The sequence below is a fragment of the Elaeis guineensis genome, chromosome 9, assembly GCF_000442705.2.
Source record: "Elaeis guineensis isolate ETL-2024a chromosome 9, EG11, whole genome shotgun sequence".
In the NCBI taxonomy this organism is placed as follows: Eukaryota; Viridiplantae; Streptophyta; class Magnoliopsida; order Arecales; family Arecaceae; genus Elaeis; species Elaeis guineensis.
This window is the reverse complement of record NC_026001.2, coordinates 11,324,341-11,340,706: the sequence shown is the minus strand read 5'-3', so window position 1 is coordinate 11,340,706 and position 16,366 is coordinate 11,324,341. Positions and strand designations below refer to the sequence as shown.

At 38.8% G+C, this 16,366-nt stretch overlaps 2 pseudogenes; both read left to right on the top strand.

Annotated features, from left to right (window-relative positions):
• LOC140851461 (putative 12-oxophytodienoate reductase 11) overlaps positions 1–2,849 on the top strand; it is a 5,714-nt pseudogene extending 2,865 nt beyond the window's left edge.
• A 1,370-nt stretch (positions 2,850–4,219) lies between these two features.
• Positions 4,220–8,868, top strand: LOC140851742 (putative 12-oxophytodienoate reductase 11; annotated as a pseudogene).
• Positions 8,869–16,366: the final 7,498 nt, after the last annotated feature.

Below are 16,366 nucleotides of genomic sequence, written 5' to 3'. Positions count from 1 at the left end.
AAATTCTGGAAAAATCAAAAAGAGATATTGACGACAATTGGTATTGCTTCTATTCTCTTCCTGTACAAAATGTGAAGTCGGAACTCAACCAATACCCTTTAATAATAAATATATCTCTTGATATAACCAGAACTCATGATTCCTTTGCCCTCTAAGCAGCTCTTCTGTTTTCGAAAGTATTGTTAAATAAACTCCAGATGCCACTGCAGAGCCTCTCGCAAAAGCATATCTCCCATGAATAAATTCAATGTTTTCTGCTATGGGTACTCGTATTGTCCTCCTCCCGAATTCAGAAGCTTTGTCCTCCCTCATTCTTCCATTGTTTAATGTATCACACCATGAATCAGCATGATCAGCTGCATGCTTGTCCATGCTGGCCGTCCATCCTTGCCAGTGCATGCTGTCATGTCATCTGTCATCAAATGCGGGGGCCATGCAGCAGTACGAGCAAACTACTCACCAGCATGGATGCTGTTGGCGTTTAAACCTTGATTAAGGTTGTCAACACATGGCATTTTATGAAACTTCCAATATTACACCATTCATAAAATTGATACATACTGATAACTATATGTCATGGAATGATAAATAATTTTTGTATCCCTTTGCATGCACTCCAAAAACATTAATCATAAGCACCTGCAAGAGGTTATATGAATGCAGAAAAAATACGAAGAAAGTTGCTGGAGTTCTTCTACTGTACTTCTCATAATAAACTTTGATAAGTGCAGTTTCATTATCCACTCATTTGCTTTGTTGTAGATTTTCAGCCTAATGACAAGCTCCAATATCATGTACTGACAAGCCACTAGCACCTCAAGTGCGAACTAATGGCACATTGCACGTTTGCACGTCCTCGGCAGTTGGCTACAAAGAGATCCCTGATTTGTCAATGATTCAGAATTGCTGCTAAGAATGCGATAGAAGTGTTAAGAATCATTGTATTCTATCATTTAGTAGCGATCAATTACCGCCACATAGGAAGCCAGTATTGTGAATGGACATGAAGTCTTGCCAAACCTACTAGCCCAACCTAAGCCAATTCTACCTTGTACCTCAGATCAAAAATTAGTACAGCTAGTCATTGAAAGATATGCATCTCAGTCTGTTGTCCTTTCCCCCTAAAGGCTACCTAATTCTTCTTTCATCTGCTCATTGGGAAAAGCTGGACTTCCTATGAATATCAGAAGTAGCAGCTGAGAAGCCTGAATACCTAGAAATTGTTGACAATTAATATGTATATGCGAAAAAAGAATTTAAAACACATAAATGCTCAAAAAGAAGTGTTATTCAGTTCCCTAGTCAGTGACCATGAAGGAGCATTATCTCATGCAGGTTTCCCTAAGCAGTTAGCAGTTACAAAATCACTGCAACACATGATTTATGCAAATTCTCTGTGACACTTGCATTTAGTACATCTGAGAGCTCAGCAATAAATATAAAGTTCTCTATCCACTGCATTGAGCACCTAAGAGCCCCAATAATCAAACTTCAGAACCAAGCAAGCTTTGTAACCCTGTAGTGACTGTCACTTTATCATGATTTTTAAGTTGCACATATATTGAAGGGGTGTTCCACATATTGGCAAATTTGGTGGAAGAGTTTTTTTCCTTTCCCTTTTTTTGGGGGTTTTGAGGGAGGGGATGTGGGGTTAAAGAGCTTGAAGATTATTAATGGAGTAGATGGAACAGTCTTAATTTGAAATTTAGCTATTTCACCAAAAAAGAAATAATTACTCTAGAGAATTATTCTTCGGATCATGTAAACAATGCCATCTTTCTATGTTCCTTTGGCCAACTCTATACATGCCCTGCAGGGATTTTTTGGATCTTATTGCTTCTTAATAAACTTACTGAACCCATCTATGTTCTCTTATTGTATTGCCCTGGCATTTCCTGAATGCTTTGGATGTCTCTTTGCCTATCTAAGATGGTAATTTATGCAGCTATAAGCCTTCAATTGATCATCATTCACATTCTACACTGCCTCTAGACTAGTTTAAATAGCTAAACTGATTGGGCATCAATCTGATGGTATTTCACCATTCATATTATCAGAAAAAAGAAAAGAAAAGGTCTTCATCCAAAAAGTTTTCTCCAGCTTATCATTATTGTTATTCCTTGATGCATAGGTTTCGATGGAGTGGGATCCATGGAGCCCATGGATATTTGGTTGATCAGTTCCTGAAGGACCAAGTCAACGATCGGACAGACCAATATGGTGGCAGCTGGAAAATCGTTGCCGCTTTGCACTAGAAATAGTACAGGCTGTGGTTGATGAGATTGGACTGACAGAGTTGGAATAAGGCTTTCCCCCTATGCTAACTACATGGAAGCAGGCGATTCCGACCCAGATGCACTTGGTCTCTATATGGTCAATTCTTTGAACAAATTTGGGATCTCGTATTGCCATATGGTGGAACGAGGATGGTTAAATTAGGAGAAAGGGTTGAAACTCCTCACTCTCTTCCTATGAGGAAAGCATTCAAGGAACATTATTGTGCTGGAGGCTATAACAGAGAAGAAGGCATAAAGCTGTTTCTAGTGCTATGCTGATCTGGTTGCATACGGCGCCTATTCTTGGCTAATCCTGATCTTCCTCAAAGATTGAGGATGGTCCACTTAACGACTATAACCGGATACGTTTTACATTCCGGATCCAGTTGTTGGATATACAGACTATCCATTTCTTTGTTAAGTACTTAGTGTGAATAAGAACAGCAAATATGACATGTCTTAACATATGTTTGTTACTGATTAAGGTGCTATGACAATTATGGATCATTTGTCTGGAGCATTCTTTGTTTCATTATGCATGTTCTTATGGATTTTGTTGCAGTTCTGCTTATGTGCTATAATAATGATTTACCACCCATCATCTTCTAACATAATGGTTCCCTTGTGTCTTTTGCATTTGGCTTCTATGTTACGTAAAGAGGGCTGCTCTTGTTTTCCCTGTCAATTCATAGTATCTAATTCCTTCTCTTTTCTTTTGGTTTTTTTGTGCTTTTTTCTGTTTGTGACGTCCTGTGTGGAACAAACTCTTTCATATGATCACCAGCTATATTGATTAGTGGTCTGTTTCATGATGACTTGTTCAAATATCCAATGCCAGACCTTCCAGTGTAGCAATAACTGGTGATCATATGGACAATGGTTCATGTAAAATGTTAAACATTGAATCGCTGTTTGTAGCCTGATAAGTGCCTCTTGCTGTTGCGTTGGTCCCGCTTGAGGATATTTTTTCTCAATTTTTGGCAAACTCAACGAGTCTGCTTTCTGCTCATTCTCACTTTGATTGTCTTGGGTATCTACCTTCACATCCTGTCGCTCAGATTCAAGATCCTTCAATTCCTGTCCAGATTTCTACTGAACATATTTTCTAACGCCATTTATTGACGACATATACATGCATGGCTCAAGGTGAGCTGGTGAGGGCCGGTCCTAAAAGAATGATTTTTTTTTGATTAACCAAAACCATCAATTTTCATAAGATATGAATATACGATACTTTTAAGCTTGAGTTGGGTGATCCAGTCCTATATCAGAGACTGGAACGGTCATCATGAGCAAAACTATCTATTCGTAGTATAGGAACATATATGACAACCTATGATTTGAGCAGGAGCCCTCCAATTTAATCTAAAGAAAATCTTTGTGTATCGCAATGGTGCAATAAAAATAACATAGAGGCACCACAAAATATATATTTAATAATACATTAATATCTATAATTTATTTTTTATTTAAAATTTTAAATGATAAATTTTTTTTTTTATTTCAAAAAAATTATGATATCTTAGTCATATTATGATATCTTGCGGTCAAATTATACTTATAGAAAGTTATAATTTTTTTTCAAATATCATAAAAAATATTTTTATCATTAAAAATTTATAAAATTTTTAAATAATAAAAATATTTTTTATAATATTAAATAATTAAATTATGAATAGAAAATCATAATTTGACAACAGGATGTTATAATACGATCACATAATATATAAATTTTTTAAAAAATATTTTTTTATTTAAAATTTAAATAAAAAATAAAATTATAAATATAAATATATATAAAAATAATAAATAATATTTTTTCTACTGCGGTTACTGAAATTACTCTAACCTGGTTTCAGTTCAACCCGGGCCGGAAGGGCCGGAACGGCGCCCAGGAAAACTGATTGCTACCATACCCAGGCCCAGCTGAGTACCGACCCTCCGACGTGGGCTACGCGCCACGCTGCCCACGGCGGCACGCTGTACGGGCAGTGGGAAAACGTCCGCGCGACGACTGGAGAAGAGAAGGAAGCAGAATAAAATAAGGCCTCGATGATAAAGGAGGAGAAGAAGGCCGTTTTCTTTATTTTCTCCTTCCTGTTATGTTTTAGTTTTTTTTCTTGGTCAACGAGAGATGGCTCCGATTCCTCTTCTCACTCCTTACAAGATGGGTAGATTCCATCTCCCCCACAGGTTAGCGATCATCTACTCCAAGCTCTCTCTCTCTTTTTTTTTTTTTTTTTGTTTGACCCCTAAGATTTGAGCGTTTTTTGTTAAGCAAGTGGGAGACTAGAACAACTCCACGGCTCCAGCAGTCTCATCACTTGATATGTGGGGTTTTTTGGGCATGTCGATCCATGTTAAGTCGGAAGCCTTTCTGTTCTCTGTTTTTAATCTCTACTTTTGGGTTCACTTTTCTCGTGTTAACAACCATCAAATTTGTTTGAGCAAAAAAACTATAGTCAAATTTTAGCATTTATCTTTAAATATGATTTGATTTTCTATTCTTCTAAAGGCAAAAAAAAAAAAAAGAAGAAACCCAGATAAAAATGCAAGCAAATCTCACCAAACAATAAAAAGAAAGAAGGGTAAAAAAGTTAATTTACCTTGTCTAAGAAGTATTTATCCAAATGAAAAAACTGCTAACAAAATCCATCAAGAAATTGATTAAAAGAAATGATGAACTACTTACTGGAATGCTATTACAGCTAAAAGCATCTCCACATTATAATTCTATCCATTATGCGTTGTTAGTTTTTTGTTTACTCTATGCGCTCGTGTGGTTTGCGGGAAAAATTGTCCCTCACTAGAATGTTTTTCGTGGAAGCTGATGCATTGGGAAAGTAGTTTTTGCATGTTTAGTTGACCACGGGCATATGATGCTTGGAAGAGTAGTTTAACCCAAGTTGCTGCGACTTTTTGATGCTTTTATTTTTCTCAATTTGAAATTATTTAGGATAGTGTTGGCACCATTGACAAGGCAGAGGTCCTTTGGCAACGTTCCCCAATCTCATGCCATCTTGTATTACTCTCAGCGGGCCTCCAAAGGTGCCTTCTTATAGCCGAGGCCACTGGAGTTTCCGACACTGCTCAAGGGTAATATATTTCAGTCCCAAAATCGGTTAATTTTTTATCTATGTCTTTATTTCAAGAAAATACTTCTCGAATTTTTTTTTTTTTTATTGGCTGAGACTACAATCTATTTTTGAACACTAGGTACCCAAACACGCCCGGCATTTGGACAAAACAGCTGGTGGAAGCATGGAAACCTATTGTGGATGCAGTTCATGAGAAGGGTGGCATCTTCTTTTGCCAGATTTGGCATGGGGAGAGTTTCAAATTATGGTATATCCATCTGACCCTTTTACCTTCATCATTTATCTTGTACATATTCTATTGATTGATGCAAACTTATAGGCTGAATGTCAAACACCTTATGTCATATGTTTGTGTAATTATGAAGTACTTATTGATTCAATCACTTTGTCTTGCAAGTTACAAATGTCTGAAAAATCCAAAAGTATATTGACAACAATGTAGTTATTGCGTCGATATCGCTTTCTAGTGCAAAATGTGAAATTGGAAGTCAGCCTATACCTGTTAATAATAAATGATCATATCTTCTGATATACAATCAGAACTCATGAGGTCCTCTGTTCTTTAAGCAGCTCTTCTATTTTCAAAAATATTGTTAAATAAACTCCACATGCAAGCTGCAGACCCTCTTATGTTTCTCACAAAAGCATACCTGCATGAATAAATTCAATGCTTTATGCTATGGGCACTCATATTGATTCGCTTCCCAAATCCAGAAGCTGTTGTGTCCTCCCTCATTCTTCCATTCTTTAATGTTATCACGCCAAGAATCAGCATGATCAGCTGCATGCTGATCGGTGCTAGCTGTGCGGCTGTGCCAGGTGGATGCTGTCATGTGCCATCTGTCATTGCATGCAGGGGCTGTGCAGCAGTACCGAGCCAACTAGTTACCAACATAGACACCGATACCGGCTTTTAAAACCTTGATTAAGTGTATGTCAACCCATGGCATTTTATGACACTTCAAGTATTGTACCTTTCAGAAAATTGATACATACCATTACCTTATATTTCACTGAATGATAAATAATTTATGGTATCCCTCCTGCATGCACTCCCAAAACATTAGTCATAAGCACCTGCAACAGGTTATATGAATGCAGAGAAAAATTGTCTTATGGAGTTATTTTGCTGTACTTCTTCATTAGTTACTTTTGATGAGGTCCAGTTTTCATCTGATGCGCTTATATGATATGCTGTAGATTTTCAGCCTGATGGGCAAGCTCCAATCTCATGTACCGACAAGCCACTAGCACCTCAAGTGCGAGCTAATGGTGTTGATGTTGCACGGTTCTCACCTCCTCGGCGGTTGGCTGCAGAAGAGATCCCTTTGATTGTCGATGATTTCAGAACTGCTGCTAAGAATGCGATAGAAGCTGGTAAGAGTTATGTACTCCTTTCAGCTTAAGGTGGTGATCAAGTTACTGCTAGATAGGAGAGCCAGCATTGTGAATGGAGATGGAGGCTTTTGCCAAAACCCACCGTGCCCAACCTAAGCCAGGTTCCAACCTTGGGTTCATCCCCCAGATCAAGAAATTAGTACAGCTAGTCATTCATAAAATATGCATCTGCAGTCTGTTGGTCCATTCCCCCTTAAGGCTACCTAATTCTTCCTTCATCTGCATATTGGAAAAAGCTGGACTTTTCCATGAATAGCAGAAGTAGCAGCTGGGAAGCCTAAGATACCTAGGTAATTGTTGACAAGTGATATGTGTACACGAAAAATAATTTAAAACATGTAAATGTTAATATAAGAAGTGCTATTCGGTTTCCTAATTGGTGGACCATGAAGGAGCATTATTTCCTGCAGGCTCCCATTAAGCAGTTAGGTTCAGTTACAAAATCACTGCAACACATGATCTAAGCATAAAGTTCTCTTTGGCAGGTGTTAAGCACCAAAGAAAAAAAAGCAAAAGAAAAATGGGCAGTTCCAATACTAAATGTATAGCAGTATGGAGCCATCGTCGCGTTGTTAGCATGTTTGTGATCCAATCCCACCCTTTCGGAAAGGAAGATCGACAAGCGACCCTATAGTTTCTGTCTCCCAGCCTGAAGTGTTGCATTTAGTACATCTGAGAGCACTGGTAATAAATATAAAGTTCTCTGTCCCACTTGTATTGAGTACATCTGAGAACCCAGTAATCAAAATTCAGAACAAAGCAAGCTTTCTAACCCTATAGTGACTGTTACTTTATCATGATTTTTTTAAGTTGCACATATATTGCGGGGGTGTTCCACATATTCGCTAAATTTGGTAGAAGTGTTTTTTTTTCCTTTTGGCGCGGGGGTGGGGTGTTGGGGGGGAGGGCTTGAAGAGTTGTCAATGGAGTATACGAAGACAGTCTTAATTCAAAATTTAGCTATTTCACCTGATAAAGAATAGTTACTTTACAGAATTATTCTTTGGATCAAGTAAATAATGCGATCTTTCTATATTCATTTTGCCAACTTTAGTGCATGCCATGCAGGGATTCTTTGGGATCTTATTGCTTCTTAATTAATTTTCTTCCCATCTATGTTCGCTGTACTGGTATTGCCCTGGACATTTCCTGCATGCTTTAGATGTCTTTTTGCAATGATAATTTATGCAGCATGCTATAAGCCTTCAATTGTTCATCATTCACATGGTACCAACACTGTCTTTAGACTAGTTTAAATAGCTAGACTTATTGGCATCAATCTGATGTTATGCCACCATTCATATTATCAGAAAAAGTGAAAAAAAGAAAAAAGAAATTGGTCTTCGTCCGTTAAGTTTTTTCTGCGACTTATCATCATTGTTATTCCATGATTCATAGGTTTTGATGGAGTTGAGATCCATGGAGCCCATGGATATTTGATCGACCAGTTTCTGAAGGACCAAGTCAACGATCGGACAGACCAATATGGTGGGAGCCTAGAGAATCGTTGCCGCTTTGCACTAGAAATAGTACAGGCTGTGGTTGATGAGATTGGACCTGACAGGGTTGGAATAAGGCTTTCCCCCTATGCTAACTACATGGAAGCAGGTGATTCTGACCCAGATGCACTTGGTCTCTATATGGTCAATTCTCTGAACAGATTTGGGATCTCGTATTGCCATATGGTGGAACCAAGGATGGGTAAAGTAGGAGAAAAGGTTGAAACTCCTCACTCTCTTCTTCCTATGAGGAAAGCATTCAAGGGAACATTTATTGTTGCTGGAGGCTATAACAGAGAAGAAGGCAATAAAGCTGTTTCTAGCGGCTATGCTGATCTGGTTGCATATGGGCGCCTATTCTTGGCTAATCCTGATCTTCCTCGAAGGTTTGAGTTGGATGGTCCACTTAATGACTATAACAGGAAAACTTTTTACATTCCAGATCCAGTTGTTGGATATACAGACTACCCATTTCTTTCTTAAATACTTGGCATGAGGGAGAATGGCAAAAATGGCATATCTTACCATATGTTTGTTACTGATTAAGGTGCTATGACAATAATAAATCATTTGTCTTGGGCATTCATTGTTTCCTTATGCATGTTCTTATGGATTTTGTTGCAGTTCTGCTTATATGCTATAATAATGATATACCACCCATCTCCTTCTAACATAATGGTTCCCTTGTGTCTTTTGCATTTGGCTTCTATGTTATTGTAAATAGGGCTGTCTCTTTTTTCCCTGGTCAATTCCTAGTATATAATTCTTTCCCTTTTTTTGGTTTTTTTCTTTTGGTTTGTTTGGTGCGTGTTTGTGGATGTCCTGTGTGAAATAAACTCTTTCATACTGTTAAGTAAATGGGATATTGATTAGTGGTCTGTTTCATGATAACTTGTTCAAATATCCAATGCCAGACCCTCCAATGTAGTAATGGCTGGTGATCATATGCAATGGTTCATGTAAAATGTTAAATATTTATTCGCTATTTGTAGCCTGATAAGTGCCTCTTGCTTGTTGGCCTTGGTCCCACATGAGGGATATTTCTCTCAATTTTTAACGGACTCAACAAGTTTGCTTTCTGCCTGTTCTCACTTTGATTGTCTTAGGCATCTACCTTCACAATCCTATAGCTCAGATTCAAGATCCTTCAATTCATGTTCAGATTTTCTACTTAACATACTTTCTACCTGGCTGATTCTTCTTGGTTTCTTTCAATTTGCTTGTTTCTTACTCCATGTATTTTCCCGCAACCATTTAAGCATCCTCATCTCGCTGTCATTTTTCTTCTATGGGTAGTGTACAATTTAAAATAGCTTTTACCTAAAAGTAGCAGTGTTCTTTCACTTGAGTGATTACTTCTTTTAACCAGTCTGTCTTCTCCTTCGTTTTGCCATTTCAACCTCCAGAACTATAGCTTAGATATCAAATTGTTCATCTTTGTCCCAGCATTAGATATTGATGGTGCATATAAGAAGATATTCGATTGAAAAACAGTGTATAAATGATTATAAATGTCATCTAAATATTACTTATTAGTCAGGTATGCTCACGGTCATCAAAACTCGCATGATGAAACGCGTTCCAATCCAGTAAGCAGTGCCTTGACTTGGGAAGCATGATCTTTATGTTAGATTTGACGCTTTGAGATTCGATCTATATTAAGCCCACAATGAGGTTCATGACAACGAATGGAGTCCAACGAGCTCAAGATCATCTCAAACGGAGTCTGGATGAACGAGATACACTTGATTGAAGTTGGCACGAAATTCGAAGCAGTGGAGGACCGGATGGCTTTTCTCGCTCGATTTTCACGATCTACGGGTTATTCCATGGACCGGTGCACGATTGGGTGGCTTAGGGAGTTTGCGGTCATGATCGGATGGCTGTGAGCCATCCCTGGGAGAATACACATGTGATCTGGTACGATCGGATGTGATCCAACGGCCATTTTCTGATCTGCACCGTGATTGGATGGTCGAGAATCTTCATTGGTCCTATTAGGATTTGGATTCCGATGTACCTTGGGTTTTAAGCCTTTATAAGGCCCTATTCACAAATAGAGAGGGCGTGGCGTGGATTGGCTATTCGGTGGAAAATCCTGAGAACAGAAGCATGGCGCCAACAGGAGCAAGAGCAGGAGCTTCAGACATATTATTGGACAGCGGACAACGGTCGCTTCAGGGATTAAGGAAGGTCTTCTTAAAGAGAGCTTTTGTGAGGGAGAGCTTCCTGTGAAGGAGAGATTGGATGTACGAGGGTTGAGGGTGTGATCTTCTCTTGTAATTTTTCTCTTTTCTCATAGTGAAACTTGCATGCCCCGTAGAGGCAAGCTCTTTTTTAGCTGATCCACGTATTTGATTGTTTCTGTTTTATTTCTTCTTTCTTCCTGCTGTGACATGTGGTATCAAAAAGGTCCTGGAAGGTGTGTCCTGGCTAGACATCCACCAACAAGTGGTATCAGAGCGAGACGGTACCAAGATGTAGATTGCATCGATGGTGAGCAAGATTGAAGATGAAAAAGATAGATCAATCAAGTTGGAGATCAACAAGTTTGATAGAAAGAGCAATTTCTCCTTGTGGTAGGCAAAGGTAAAGACGTGCTCATCCACCAAGATTGATCGATGCTCTCTTGTACGAGAAAAGCCGACCACCATAGAGGTGTAGGATTGGAGATGACTACCAATGTAGGTGGTGAGTACCATTTGTATGTATCTAGCGGATGAGGTGGTGATCCATATGCTTGGCGAGATTTCTCCGACAGTGCTGTGGTCAAAGCTCGAAGAGTTGTACTTGGCGAAATCTCTCACCCACAATCTTTTTCTCTGGAGGTAGTTCTACCAACTACGGATGATTGAGGGATAGAGTGTGCAGGAGCATCTCAACTATTTTCAGAAGATCCTTACCGACCTCCTCAGCATTGGCGAGAAAGTTGAGGAAAAGATCAGGACGCTGGTCTTGTTAGCGTCATTTCTCCTTTCGTATGAGTCCTTGGTGACTGCTCTTTTAATGGGGAAGAGCACCATCAAGATGGACCAGATCACCATGATGATTCTCCAAAATGAGATTCTCAGGAGGAAGAATCCAACTTTGAGCTCAGGTGACGGCAGCTTAGCTTTGATGGTTTCTGGAGGAGTAGGAGGCAATAGACGAGCAACAGGAGATCGCGATGAGGGCGGTCCAAGTCCAGAATGAGAGACTTGAGCAAGACTAGGTGTTACGGTGTGACGAGTTGGGGTATCTAGTCAAAGATTGCTCTCAACTCAGATATTGGATGAGGACTACTACAGCGATAGCCAGTAATGATTAGAGGGTGATGTCCTGGAGATATCTGATGAGGTATCTACTTCTTCCTAGCAGTGGATTTTAGATTCTGTATGTATCTATCATGTATGTTGCAGAGAGGAGCAGTTTGACTCCTTGGAGAATAGTGAGGGTACTATTTATCTGTCGGATGGATCGAGTGTATGATTAGAGGCATCGGGACGGTCAGCTGGAGGATACATGATGGTACAGTGAAGAGATTGGGGAGGTCCGATACATACCTATTTCAGGTAGAATCTTATCTCATGAGCAGACTGGATTTTAGAGGCTATAGGAATACTGGTGGAAGAATCCTGAAGGTGCTATGCGGCGATAGGATTATTCTGGAGGGAAAGAAGAAGATAAGAGGACATTACTACCTGGTAGAGAGCCTAGTGTGAGGTGGAGTTTTAGGAGCCAGGAGGAGCCTGAGCGAGGCAGAGCTCCAGGTGGAGGTGGATCGGACATGAGATACGAGGCTCGAGAGGAAGGATGAGAGGCGATATCGCAAGGTGAGATTCTTATTATCGCAGGATGATACCCTAGCAAGTCTCAGTTTAGGAGGAGCATAGCATACGATGGAGATGGGATCGAGCAGCCTGGCTCGACTCCATGTTTGTGTTGGAAATAGTATCCCAAAGTCAATCGTCAGTCTGTTGACGGTTGTGCTCTTTTCTGTATTAGTATATAAATTATAAATAAATAAAAGTTATTTTGATATTTTTCATCATAAATTGTTTCATCTTCTAATGAACTCCTATGTTGTGGTGAAGTCTTAGGACTATTTAGACTCGACAAAGGAGGATTTTCGTTTAGTCCTTAAACCTGTTCGCGATCAAATGATACGTTGTTACCAAGACAACAAGTTTATCAAGCATAGGTCGTTGTGTGCCATATGGGTTGGTTATCCTCTTAACCAAGGAGTGTGGAGACACTGGTATGGCATACAGGTGAGATTAAGGGTACATCTGCACTGAACGTGACCGACTCCGGAGCTTTTTCTGCTGTCAAGATTTGCTCCGATGGGATATGGGTATAACTGTCCCTCCGACCTGAGACTGCACAGTGACTTGCAAGCAACTACTGCACTTAGGTACTGGACTACCTGAATTTTAATTCAGTGACGGAAGGCTGCTGGGTGTAGTCAAGTACTTGACTTGTCAGTGCGTGTGTCAAGATGGGATTGACCACTCCAGTTCAGGAGCTGTGTACAGTCGTGTTTCAATTTAGCAAAACCTTGGCAGGGTAGTCCTAGTGAGGAGTCATAGGACTGATTGAGTTGAGCACGATTCGGATGATCTGATCAGGGTTGATAGTTTAACCTTGAGTTGTCCTATACACAGGGGTCAAAAGGGATGAATTATATAGTAACCATATTCGCGTAGGTTCTGAATGTTGCGATTGTGACTATTCGACCTATCCGAATGTCGGGTACCATTGCTAGATGATCACTTCGATTAGTATAGGAATTGGTTTCTTATGCTACCGCTTAGGTTCGAACCTGCGGGGTCACACACATTAGAGGTTCTTATCTGATCTGATGGCTGGTGAAGAGTCCACTGACTGGGACTCTTCGACCAAGAGTCCTAATACTTGGAACTCTGAGTCCTACATGTCTGACTCTGTGATCGAGAATCAGGATTCTCTGATCATGAATTCCACACATTTTGGGTACCGGGGTCAAGAGTCCCACTGGTTTGGGACTCTTCGATCAAGGTTTCATAACGATGGACTTTGATGTCCGATTGCCCATCGGATTTGGACTCAGTATTTATGAGAGTTTAATTAGTGATTTGATCGCTAATTAACTCAATTTGATTGAGTAATTATTTTTTGATCAAGTCAATTGAATTGGATTCAGTTGGGTTTGACCCGATTAGGTTAAGAGTTACCTAATCGCCAAGGTGGTTTGATCCTGATTGATCAAGGATTGGGCTTAGTCAATTTTTGATTTGATTAAATTTTATTAGCCTAATTAAGCCTAATTGTATTGGATTTAATTTAGTCTAATTGTGCCTAACCTATTTTAATAAGGTTGGTTCAATTAGGTTGATTTAATATTTGAAACCACCTTGACTTATCTCCCTGGCTCCTCACCTCACCTGCGCCTATTTGAATTCACGAGAAACGAGTTCTCATGAATTTTCTCCCACGCAGAAGCCTTCCCACGCCTCACCTATGTGCGCCATTTTGAGTGGATAAAGATGGTTGGTTGGCCATTCAAATCAAATGAAGTTTGAATTTGAATGGGCAACTAATCTCATGCGCCACCTTATCCACTTGTGCGCCACTTATTTACACGAAAAAAGTTTCTCGTGTAAATCTCCACGCACAAAGAAGCCCACGCCCCTCCCTTCTCATGCCTTAAGTGGATAAGGATAGGTTGGTTGGCATTTGAATTCAAATTCATTTGAATTCAAGTGAGCAACCACCTAGCTTTATCCTCTCACGCGGTAAAAAATGCGGTCTTGCACCGTTTTAAAAGGGATGAGAAGGTGGGGCGTGCGGACATTGATCTGTGAAAGAAAGGTGGCGTGAGAAAAGCCTTGTGCGTGAGAAAAGAAAAGAAAAGAAAAGAAGAGAAAAGATTTTGGGTGCAGGGTTTTCTGTGTGTACCCTAGGGTTACTGCTAAGGTTCGGGAAGTGAGAAGGTGAGCTACGAGTGTCATGAGCCCACCAAACTTTAGGGAGAACTTTATCAACCTCTCAAGTATCTTTGCTGACGATCTGGAGCATCCAAGGAATCGACAGACACCGATCGAAGAAGTTCGATCAGCATCAGCCGTCGAAAGGGTTCTGCAACGAACTAGCATTCGTGAGGAGCCGATCAGATCGGGAGCTTCGTGTGGATGATCTATAGAGGTTAGACATACTGTGTGGCTGTATTGCGATGATCAAACTATCCTGACGGTGATCAGACTGCGCGATCGACTACTGCACGAAGATAATGTGTTCTGAACACATAACAGTAAAATGTTTACTGTAGAATTCAAAATTTTAAATTTAAATGCATGCTATATATATCATATTTAGATCCTTGTGTAGGATTAATACATGTTAATTAATTAAATTAATTAATAATTTTTACTGTAAAATTATAATTTTAAAAAAAATTTAAAATTATCGTTTTACCCCTGCACTGAAATTCACTACAAATGGTATCAGAGCAGGTTCTAAAATATGATATACATTTGCATGCATAGATTAAGTAGTAATCTAAAAGTTTAAATTTAAAATTTAAATTTAGATTTTGAAATTCAAAATTTGAAATTTAAATTTGAAAATTTGAAATTCAAAATTTAAAATTTAAAAATTTAAAATTCAAAATTTTGAAATTTGAAATTTGAAATTTATTTAAAATTTAAAATTCAAAATTTAAAATTTAAAATTTAAAATTTAAAATTTAAATTTTAAAATTGGTATATTTAGATATACTTGATCCAAGTAGCAAGTAGTCTAATTGGGTTGGTTGCCATGATCGTCCGATCATAGGAGAAAAGTAGGGTTTAAAGGCCTCTCCTCCCATTCGATGGGGTTCTCCTACGACGGTAGGGGTGCCGATGTGATTATATCCCATACAGACGAAGCAGCGAAAGGACTTAATTATAAATTTTAATTATGAAATTTATCATGAATGTGTTAGATTAGATCTAAAGAAATATTCATGATTTATTTTGATTGAGTTATTTTCTGTTATGTAATTAGCAATAGGATTGCTGTTTATGAAATGTGCTGATCGTTTGTGAAATGAGTCAACACATTTGGTGAACAGAAAATAAAATTTTTCAAATTTAAAAATTATTTTCGAAATGCAAACCCTGATCCATCAGCCCTAATACTTAATTAAAAGAATTAAGTGTTGTCTAGTTGTCTAGAATTGTGAATTAAGACCTAAGACAATTGCATAAACTTGTGGGTCAATGGGTTAGATGGATTAGGTCCATAATTAGGTTAGACCTAAGGTTAGCTTAAAAAAATGGACTAAATTAGAGTAATTGGTCAAATCTAATCAAAAGTTGAATTAGATTAGGTCAAGGATACTCTAGACTCAACTCCAATAGTTATAGTTGAATGGGTCCATGTCTTTAACTAGACAAGATGGACTTAATTCATGGCTATGCGGTGGAACCCTATTCACTAAGTTGATCAAATTAAAACTAATAAACTGGTTGGTGTCTAAGGTAAGTTCGGTAGTCTGATCAGTGATTTTTAAGTGGGAGCTACTCGCATTGATTCGATCTCTGACGAGTTAATGGCATATCCCCACCACTAATCTCACTTACCTAGCCAACCTCATGAGTTAGATTTTGATTAGATCACTTGGTGATTAGGCTCACCCATGTCATTAGGTAAATTAGTGTAATTGATTTAGGTGCTCCTAATGCCGGCTTTAATTAAATCCTTTTTAATCTGACTTGGTGAAGTCAGTGGGAGGATTAAAATTAGCTGATTAATTTCTTCTCTTCTATCCTTTAATACAAATCCTCAAAAATTATTAGGTCCCTAAAAATGATTAAGTTATAGTGATAACTAAGTCATAGCCTCCCATTAAGTGAGTGATAATGAGTCATTAGTTTAATAATCATTGGAGGCCCAAAGGCCTGGTGCTTATTGACTAATGGAATTATCATTCATATATGATAATTTGGTTGAGTCTTTTTGATGGTGGTCAGGTTGGCCGGCCAAAGTCGGGCTTGATCATTTATTGTCGATTCATCAAATCAAGTCATGTTAATGGTTGGACCTAACCAGATCTTTTCAGTGGAGGCCAAAGCCTACTGATTAGGTTCTGGGG